The sequence below is a fragment of the Apteryx rowi genome, unplaced genomic scaffold, assembly GCF_003343035.1.
Source record: "Apteryx rowi isolate R43461 unplaced genomic scaffold, aptRow1 scaffold_3, whole genome shotgun sequence".
Taxonomy (NCBI): Eukaryota; Metazoa; Chordata; class Aves; order Apterygiformes; family Apterygidae; genus Apteryx; species Apteryx rowi.
Genome location: NW_020449418.1, coordinates 9,945,618 through 9,955,632, shown reverse-complemented (window position 1 = coordinate 9,955,632; position 10,015 = coordinate 9,945,618). Strand labels below are relative to the sequence as shown.

At 37.2% G+C, this 10,015-nt stretch overlaps 1 long non-coding RNA gene across 2 annotated transcripts; it reads left to right on the top strand.

The window, feature by feature from the left end:
* Nucleotides 1–45: 45 nt before the first annotated feature.
* Nucleotides 46–7,201, top strand: LOC112968018. 2 transcript variants are annotated; one of them, XR_003254186.1, is made up of 4 exons: nt 48–232; nt 668–1,833; nt 4,747–4,841; nt 7,184–7,201. It is a non-coding gene; the product is annotated as an uncharacterized LOC112968018 (long non-coding RNA). The 2 variants fall into 2 exon arrangements; XR_003254185.1 differs by lacking the exons at nt 4,747–4,841; nt 7,184–7,201 and having other exon boundaries at nt 46–232; nt 668–3,508.
* Nucleotides 7,202–10,015: the final 2,814 nt, after the last annotated feature.

Sequence of the window (10,015 nt, the reverse complement as noted above, 5' to 3'; positions counted from 1 at the left end):
CCCTGCCGGGGCGCTGGGGGCGGGGCCTGCCGGGAGGCGGGAGGCGCCGTTGCCTGCGCCGGGAGCGGCCCGGCGCCGCCTCGGGGGGAGCCGAGGCGCCGCTTCCAGCTGGCGGAGCTTAAAAGGGGCCTGGCGACGGGGGAGCCGCTGCTGCAGCGCGCGGGAGGAGCCGGCGACTGGGGCGCTTGCGGCTTCACGGGCGTTTAGATGCAGGCTCTTTGCAGGTTTTTTTGTAAGGTTTTTGCTTCTCTTTATTATTATTTTTTCCCTAACTGCGCTAAGCTGTATAAAAGGGATCGGCGTGCCGTTAATGATGGCTTTCCTTGCTGTGTTTACGGTACATTTGTAAAGGATTGTGGCCCGGGGGCTTTGGTGTGTTAGTGATGTGGTTTTCTCACCAGCATTTTTCACTGTGAGACTTGTGTTTCTTAACAGGGAATGTTATAAACTTGCACAACATTACCTTAATATTGTTCATTTTTCACTCCAACAGTGAAGAATGAAGAAACTTCTCGTTTCTCTCATAGCAAAATGCTCTCTCCCTTCAGATAGTCTAAGATCTGCAGTTGTTTCTAAGGTCAGAAACTGAACCTAGGTTTCATTGTGGGTTATAGTTTTGATAAAAGATATTTGAAATCATCAAGTGGATTTTAACTTTTGTTTACAGTTTTTTTGTAGATCTACTTACCAACAACTACTGAAGATGAATGAATTTAAATACAAGTACAATCAGCTAAGCTACACCTCCCTGAGGAGATGATGACATCCCAGTGGTGTGCTGCTGTCTTGGAGTGTTTTGAAGCCCAGGTTGCTGGCCTGGTGGAAACGTTTCTGGTGGAGGTAGACAGTGCAAACTCTATCAGTTCACAAGCAGCATCAGAGGTAAGATCAGGACACATCTGGCTAGCATGCATGAGACAGATACAGCATGTCAGGTTTCAGACTGTCTTAAAATGGGGCCACACCAAGATGAAAATGTCATAGAGCATAGGGGATGAAGCTAACCAAGAAAATGAAGAAAATCTTGCGAAGATGTCCTTGTTGCCCATGTATCAGGTGCTTCAAAATATGAGTCCTCACTGTTGTGATATGAGCCTGGGGAGTCAGAGTGATAATTCTCATGCCTCTTGCTCCTGTGAAGTGAACACCTTGTTTGGAGAAGAAACGGGTCATTTTCAGATCAAGGAGCACTGTTCTGCAGCGTCTAGTTCTCTTTCATATTCCATGGACTCCAGCGAATCCAAAAAGAGCAAAGATGAGGAAGAAGCCCAGTCTCAGCATCTTCCGTCTCTTGGCCTGTGTTGCATTTCCAGTATTAAAACTCCAGCTTTAGTTGGGGAGGTAAAAACCTCTAATACTGAAGTGAGACATGACACTTATAAAAATCAGAAGAAGACTAGACTTGACAATAAAGGGTTATCTCATCCTGTGAAAAATACTTGCACCTTAAAGACAGGTTCTGAGAGAACGCATTCTCCAACATATGCAACTTAGCGCTGAAGTCAAAAGATGCTCATAAAATCCATGAAAAGTGTCATGATGTGGATTGTGGCTTTAAATGTGTTTATTGTAGTTGTCACATGACTGAGTGGGACTTGATGGAAAATCATTTAAAAACACACAAGCAGGTAAAAGGAACCTACTAGTGCCTGATCTGTGAAAGTTTTCATGTCACAAAGTGCCTGGAAAATGCACAACAACAGTCATCAGGGAAGACCTCATGTCTTTCAGTGCACAGTGTTCATCATCTTTTGAAACTGAGCAGATAAGAAATCTCCATGTAGCTTGCCATTATGAGGATATGTTTAAATGTTTGCATTGTGATTTTTACCAGTAAGTTGAATATATATATATATATATATATATATAAAATTCTCATACAATTGCCTCAGCTATAAACTTGTCTATACACATAACTTTATTTAGTCAATGCAAATATTTAGTTTGAGAGCTTCAGCATGAAGTGCAGATGCTATCATGAGAAGTCACAGCAAACTGCCTCCTTAATAGTGGTTAAAAAAGAGAAGAAATATGATTTGCAAAAGTTGAAAAGTGTCACAAATGCTCCCTTTTTGATGTTCCTACACCTCACAGAATCCTGGCTTGTTTTATATTGTAAATTCTGAATATTTCTAGGAGTTGACCTTCATAGTCTGTTAATTTTAATCTTACTAGTTTTTTAGTAACTCTGTAACATATTACTGGAAATCTATCTCTATCAGGGTTAATGCTTTTTATCTTTAAGTTGTGTGAAGTGACTAATAGCTAAGTACTATCTGTATTTATAAATGGAGGACTCTGGCAAAGTAACTTCATCCACATCTCTTAAGCTTTTAGCAAGGTTCCTATGTCTGCTACTGTTAATACAGACCAAACTCTTGCTGTCTGAGTTGAAAGACTGGTTTGGCTCTGACCCGTGAGCCCGGTGCAGAAGCAGATAATCTTTGTGAAATAAGGTGACAGCTTACAGGAGTGCTCTGGAGCTTGTGGCAGGGGTCAGGTAATGGACTGGAATAGTCAATGTTAGGTGTGGGTAATGCAGAGTAACGGGGATTCCCGTGATCATAGCTGGGCTGGACACTGCATATGTGTTGCAGTATGGGTTTTGAAGGGTTTGGTAATAACAGATGGGATCATGGGCGGTGCAGTCTAAGCCTAACGTCTTCCTGTTTGCCTTTGGAGTAGGTAGGGCTTTTCTGGCCATTTTAAATAGTCAAGTCTCAGAAGTAGAACTTTCATAGGAGGTACTTGCAGAATTTCTGCAGGAGAAGTAACTAAAAAAGTCATTTTCAGAACTAAAAGCAAAACTTGAGTATTTATCTTATTTTTTTCACCCCAATGTACATCATTTCCACTTAATTGTATGCAACTGTAAGCAGGCAGTGAGCCTGCTGTCTGGTTTAACTTTTCCTCGAAGAGGTTGGGAAGGAGAGCATATAGAAGAGAACTGAAAGTGTTATAGCCCCTCTCACGGTATTTCAAATTAAGAATGACTACAATAGTGAAAAGACTTATGAGTATCTATGTGAACAATGTTTTCTTAAGTGAAAGGAGAACTGTTTTGTATTGACAAATTTCAATTTCTCTCTTCAATGGATAATTTCCCTCCAGTTTGTGTGAAACTGTTCTCCGTACAACTGCTGTGAGAAATCCTACTTGAGTTAGGTTTGCTGGGATACCTTCATGCAATTTCCATTGCATTCCGTGAGCCAATGAATTTTGAAGGTTATAAGTTATCTTTAACTGTTAAGAAAGCTTTCTGCATATTTTACATAATTTTTCCTTCCTTTTGAAAACTCAGCATATAACCTATTCAAGTTTTAAATTTTATTAGTGTTACTGAATTGATGGGATCATTACTTTGTAAATATTTTAGATGCTCGTGTTGTATATTTGCATTTTTTTTGTGATAACTGAATAAAGAAAGCCCTCTTAAATATATATTTAATACTGTGCTGATTTCTGTATATATTGAGGTGGAGAAATATTAAAGAAATTGAGAATTGTCTTCAGGTTGCTGATATTTTTCAATCACTTAATTCTATTAAAGACAGGGGAGTTTTACCATAACATTACAAAGAATTTTATTATGCTTGTAGAGCTGATACAACGAGCATGTGAGTATTCCTGCTTGCTACAATAGTAGTCTTATGAAATGAGTTTTAACTGTGGTGAAGCTTCAGCACAAGTTTAGTACTAAGAACTTCTTCGCTCTTAGTGTCAAGTTTTAGCTACAACTGCTAGCCTTTTTTGGTGCAGTTTGCTTGTTCTAACTTTTAATCTACATGAAAGCTTAATTGGTTAATGGAAAAATGTACAAACTGATATTTCAGTGGAGTACACCTTAGTTTTTCTTAAATATTTATTTAGGTCAAAACTATCAATTTGCTAAGCTGAAGGCTGCTTCTTGTATGCAGTTATCTGGATGTTGCTTGTTGTTTGTCTAAATTAAAATAATTGTTGGTATTTATATAGGCCATATAGTGACAGTTTACCATCTACATTAGTGATAAAGAGGCAAAAATCTGAAAGGCTAATCATGCTCTCTGTCATTTTTGGTCTCTGAATCTTAATCTTAGAAAAGAGTCCAAAATTGGCTATGAAGTTCAGTGATTTTATATAAAAACCTTTAGTGAAAGAGTTAGTGGTCTTGATTGTGTTTCCCATTAAAGAGAAATTCTCTATGCAAAACCCACAACATACAACCAATGCTTCCTCCAGCCCAAATTTAGACTGATCCCTTGGGTGTTATGCTTGTTTCTGAAGTATCTTTAGGCTCCATAATTAGAATCAAAATAACTCCACTGCAAGTATATGTTTTGCTAACTCATTTTAAACTGTGGTTTGAAGTCTTTGAGAACTGCTTGTTAGCCTTTTTTTTAGTTTGATGTTTGGAGAGTGGAGCGGAATTTGGAACCAGCTCACAGTGCTCTATAACCCTTTTTTGGAAGTGTTGGTGAAATGACTGTCCTTAGAGCTAACTGAGCTTTGCTTTGGCCACCAGAGACCCTCCATGAACAAACTGTATCTTCCTAATTAACGATTGCTCTTTCCTCTCAAGTACAGCATATCTGAGCCAAATTCAGCCTCATATAGCTTAGAAGACTCTGTAAAACTACACAGGAGTTGAATTTAAACCTTTAAGTTAATAATTGTTTAATGTGGAGAAATATCTTTTTCTTCTATTTTAAGTTAATGCATTTAATCTGGTCACAGCATTTTAACAAACTGTGGCTTTTAATACAGATAAGCAATGGACCCAGGTCTACAAGCACCTGCGCAACCATGGTTACGATTCCAAGCTGCATCCATGTACTGAATGTGAGATGTTTCTTACAAATGTAGGTTGATTTTTTTTTTTTTTTCCCCCTCCAATATGTCTCGTTCTTTTTTTTTTTAACTGCTTAGTTTGTAAAGTGCAACAAATGCTTTATAAATACTACATAAAAATGTACTAGATCTTTAATGAAATGTTTTACTTCTGTCTGCTTTTATAGAGTGGAGGTGAGCTTCTCAGTGCTAAACATGGCTTAACATGGCTTAATATGGCTTATACATACTTAAAGCAAGTATGTATAAAAGCAGATTTGTCTTAATTAGTAGAAGAAGGCTTTACAATTCATTGAACATCATTTACTGCTGCCAGATGAAAATATAGATGGAAATTATGGTTTTTGAGGATGAGGAAAGGAAGGATTAGAGACTTTTTACAAATATCTTGAAGGCACTGAACAAGGATCCCCATCTTCGAATGTTATTGGTAGTAATGGATGTAACAGCTGCATTCATCTCCATATCTGTCTATTAGGTAGAGGAGAAAAAGCCAGTGCAGTGAGATGCAGGGAATATAGATGCAGGGCACCATGAGACATTTGGCTTTTTGCTATTCTTCGTGTTGATTTCAGTTTTTGGGTTGGCTTGTTTTGGCAATTACCAAAACTATTGGTTTTGGCAATAAATTGCTTGGTTAGATAATGAGTTATCTGTTAGTTTTGAAGAAAAATCTTCATTTGTCAAGTTAGTAGCAGCAAGGTCATCTTCAGCCATTGGTCTGCTTCCTCTTAGGCAGCGAGAGCTTTCTTTCAATCTTCAATGTATAGATATCCTTATTTCATGCAAGGAAAGCTTTGTAACACCTCAGAATTTTATTATTATTTAGTATAATAATTATTATCAAACTGGGTCCTTCACTTAGGTGGGGGAAAAACTACTGTATTGTTTAAGACCTTAATGCTAAAGGATGCTTCAGGTCTGAAGCTTTGCTGTTTTCAAATCTGTGATGTGACTGAATAACATCAAAACTGTAATATTCTGAATTAAGGTTAGCTTTTTATATCTAGCCAGCCAGATTCAAACTACAATTTAGATCTAGTCTAACAAAGAGCTTGGTCTCTTTCTGATTCCTTTTGGGCATTTAATGATGCCAAAAATGCATGTCATGGTTCAAACTGTTAGTAATTCCAACTCCTCAGAACTCAACCTACAAAGTCCTAGACTTGTGATGGTGAGAATAAAGCTATRTGGAGAAACTTGTCCATGCTTCTCTGATTTCTGACTGCTGTCTTCAGTTAATCTTGTTAGTTTTTCTCATGGGTAGTAAATACAGATTTAAAAATAAAGTTTCATCCCTAGCTTTGTAGCCTACACATTAGCAAAGCTGGCAAGTTAAAGGAAATTAATGGCAGTGTGAATCCAACAGGGAAATGTGTAGCAGCCTATCAGCCTATATAGTCTTATAGTCTTATAATCTTAGTTCCATCTTAGTTCCATCTGATGAGCAAGTACTTAAGTACAAAATTTCTCAAATCATTAAACAATTTTCTAAGGAGTCTATACAGCTTTGTCTCTTGCAGATTGAACAAAGGAGTGAAGCTGCACATTTTTTGCAGAATCTTGCCACCATCAAATTCGACTTTTTTTTTTTTTTTTTGTGGCAGAGGCTATATGTCTGCAGGAACTGTTCTTCTTGCTGGTAAATAAATAGGGTGACCGTTTTCCTTGAGATTATCTTGAATCTGATTATCTTCATCTGAAAACAGAAGAGAAATGCATTCATGACATCTGCCTGTATCTGTTACACATCTTATATTTTTTTATTTAAGTGCTTACTGCATATTTAATGTTATATAAAGCCACATGGCATTTCTTGCACTATTGTGGATGCTCTGCTTTGTTACTGAGGTTGCCTTTTATATAAAAGATCCTGTTCTCACTTGCTCTTGTCTTGCCATTTTTTTTTTAATTGTTTCAGTTGTATTGGCTGAAATTTTTCATGTTGGTTCTTTGCTTCCAATTGATAGTTTTATTTCAAAAAGAGATCAACCAAAGTGGTTCACCCAATTTTCTAGAATGCATATCCTCATTGTGATGTTTTTAAGTGGAAACAATAAGGAGAGTGGGGATACCTTTCCTTTAAAAAGGCCCTAATGATGCATGGTTTGCAGCAAGACTTAAGCATTTTTCAGATGGTGCCTTTCGTGTGCAGAAGGGCGCACTCCTGATGCAAAAGTGTACTGAGATTCAGCCTCTTCACAGCCTCTAAAAAAACGGAGTGAATGGTGAAGATACCTTACTGTAGGAAACTAACTGTGGCAGACTGCTTTAAGGAAGCAGGGACAAGAACTAAGAAAACTCACTGTTTTCCTTTGGTTCCTGGCCTCAGAGGTTTTGAATTCTTTCACAGAGCGCTTTAGAAACGCAGTGGGATACTAAGGACCAGTGGGGCTGGAAAACCTGTGAGGAGTTGCTAGAGATCATGATGAGATGAGGAGATGACCTCGAACAGAATTTGGCATGTTAGAGAAACTGCTGCTGGACCTGGGCAGAGAATGAAATAAACAGGGGAGTCTCAGAGGATAAAACTAACTTATGTGACAGAGTGGCCTGAAGTGGAGGAGAAGGACTTTGAGTCTCAGATAAGTGAACTAGCACCATATAATGGGATGTGTGGTCACGTCTATTTATTATTGCTGTTATTACTCAAGCTGCAATTAGGTCAAGCAGCAGAGGTTTCTAGCAGATTTAAAGGTTTCAGCAGTGCCAATGGCCCATATATAATTCTCCAATGTGAAATTTGGAATTTTTTTTAATTTTTTAACTTCTGTGTTTTGTTTCAAATAATAAAGCTCCAAACATGTTACACATGTTAAACAAAACAACAAACAATAAAAACTGCAGTCAAACACCCATCATCTGTGTGGATGGATACTCTTGCATAATCTTCAATTAGTACAATTGAAGTACTATACTTCCACCCCACCATTGTCTCCCAAATTCAGTGCATAGACTGGATAGTGCATTGTTAATCTTGGTATGTTGTTTAGTGAGCACAGAATATATACACAAATGCAGTGAATTCAAGGTTACCAACGCAACTTTAATTTTGGCAATTCCTGATTTCTTTTGTTTTGTTTCTTGGTTTAGCAAACTTAATGAGCTTGGATTTTGTTTGCTTTTAATGTAGAGTTTATTTTATTAAATTGGTGGAAGAAGGCTTTACAACTCATTGAACATCATCTGCTGCTGTTGTATGAGAATGGAAAAAGGGAAAAATTTGGGGATTCTACCTTAACATACTAAAATAAATTACCAAAAAAATCCATCAACTTTAGCAGTATGTGCTGGATGCTCTTTGTTACCAAGTCATTAGACCATTCAGCACATTGTTATTTAAAAATGTACATATTTCTTCCGTAGATCATGGGACATCTAGACCCTCTTGGATCACTGGCTTCAGCTCTATCATGACATCCCAATGTGTACCATGTTGGTGATGTTGTATTGATGACTGAACCCCACTGGACCACAGAGCTGGGTACACTGAATGGAGGGTCAGGTAAGTGTGTGTTTGTTCATAATGCTGTCTTGAGTGTTCTATCTCAAAAAAAGCATAAGATACTTAAAACATTATTTTATCTGTGAATAGCCATAGAATCGGCAACTTCTTCTCCCCTCCTTCCCCTGCCACTGTATAGGCCCCATAATCCAGCAGGATTTGTATTGTGGTTGTTTGCTGTCCAATCACATTAAAAGGAATTGGCAATATAACTAGGGCTGGATGACAGTGGGTAAGGAAAAATCATTTTTTCCTCCTGTAAACAGCAGTGTGCTGAAATGTCTTTCGTTACCAAGCCCTGGGGGGCATTGATACCTACTGCTAAAGTTGATGGATTTTTACAACTTACCTTTGGAGTTGGTACAACTGTTTTGGGATTGATCAATTTATACAACAACTAACATCACCTTTTCTGTTTTATCTTGCTTGTATACTGTTGGGAAAAGAGAGAATTTTTGGTACTTTGCTAAAGTAGCTGGCTCATCCAAAAGCAATRAAACACAAACTATATCAAGATTGATTCTGTGCCAAATTATATTTTCCATGGATGAAAGTATTCTTTGTCAGAGGTACAGTGCTTCTTTCTTTACAGTGACATGAGTACATCAGCTTCCTCTTCCTCTGAAACCAAAGCTGGTTATCTTAATCATGTAACAGGCATATTTCTTTTTCTAAGTCTTACAAAATATGCTGTGTATTTAAATGTATATGCAGCACAGTTTTAAGTTCATATTTTGGATTGTAAATGGCTGTCATTTCATTTGATCTTGATGTTAGTCTTTACAGTGTAATTAGAATTTTGTGTTACTCTGACAACAGTATAAAAAAGGAAATTAATATTTGGATATTCTGAACTCAGTAAAAATAAACTGATCAGAATAAATCAATTCCTTACAGAATAAACTAATTCTTTACAGCTTAATAGTTATATTATGTGAATATGTTGCTTGTTCTTTATCTATATGTATGATGACCTTTGGAAATTAAATTGAGGCAAGTTAGAAAAAAAGACTATTATAACTGTGTGTGGTTAGCTGAGGCTTTTGTATGATGGTAAAGATGCTTAATTCTGGTAAATCCAGTGGATTCGGGTCAAATGAGAATCCTGGAAACCATGGTTCTCCTTTCTGCTTTGTCATTCTTAAAACCCAGGGATATTTATTGTGGTCCGAAGTCTGCCATCCACAGTAGTGACTTTCCAAATGTTATTTATATCATTGTCATTTGTGCTTGTTTCGTTTCCTTTTCTCTTTCTGCTGAGTAAAACTGTGGCAATTTTATAACGAAAGTGTGCAATCCAGGAATGATAATCTGCACTTTTAGTGTGTGTCTGTGAATGGCAAGTAAACCTTGCTGTTAAATCATCTACTTCTTTATTGTATTTACAATATGTGCAAAAGTAAAATAGAGCAGTTATTTCCTCAACATTACCTATACTTAACAACTTGGCTCTAATTCTGTTCTATAGTTAAATAATAAAAAATCAAACATCTTGTCTAGCTGTTTGGGGGAGCTTTTTTTTTTTTCCTTGTGTGTTTGTTTCATGAGTATAACACAGTGATCTGCAAGTTTTTTTTTCTCTCTTAATGTATTCATTTATGAGAGTTACAATATTTCGAAAGTCACTCTAAAACTCTTTCACCTGGAAGTTTCTTATTCCAAATTATTAGTCTTTTCAGT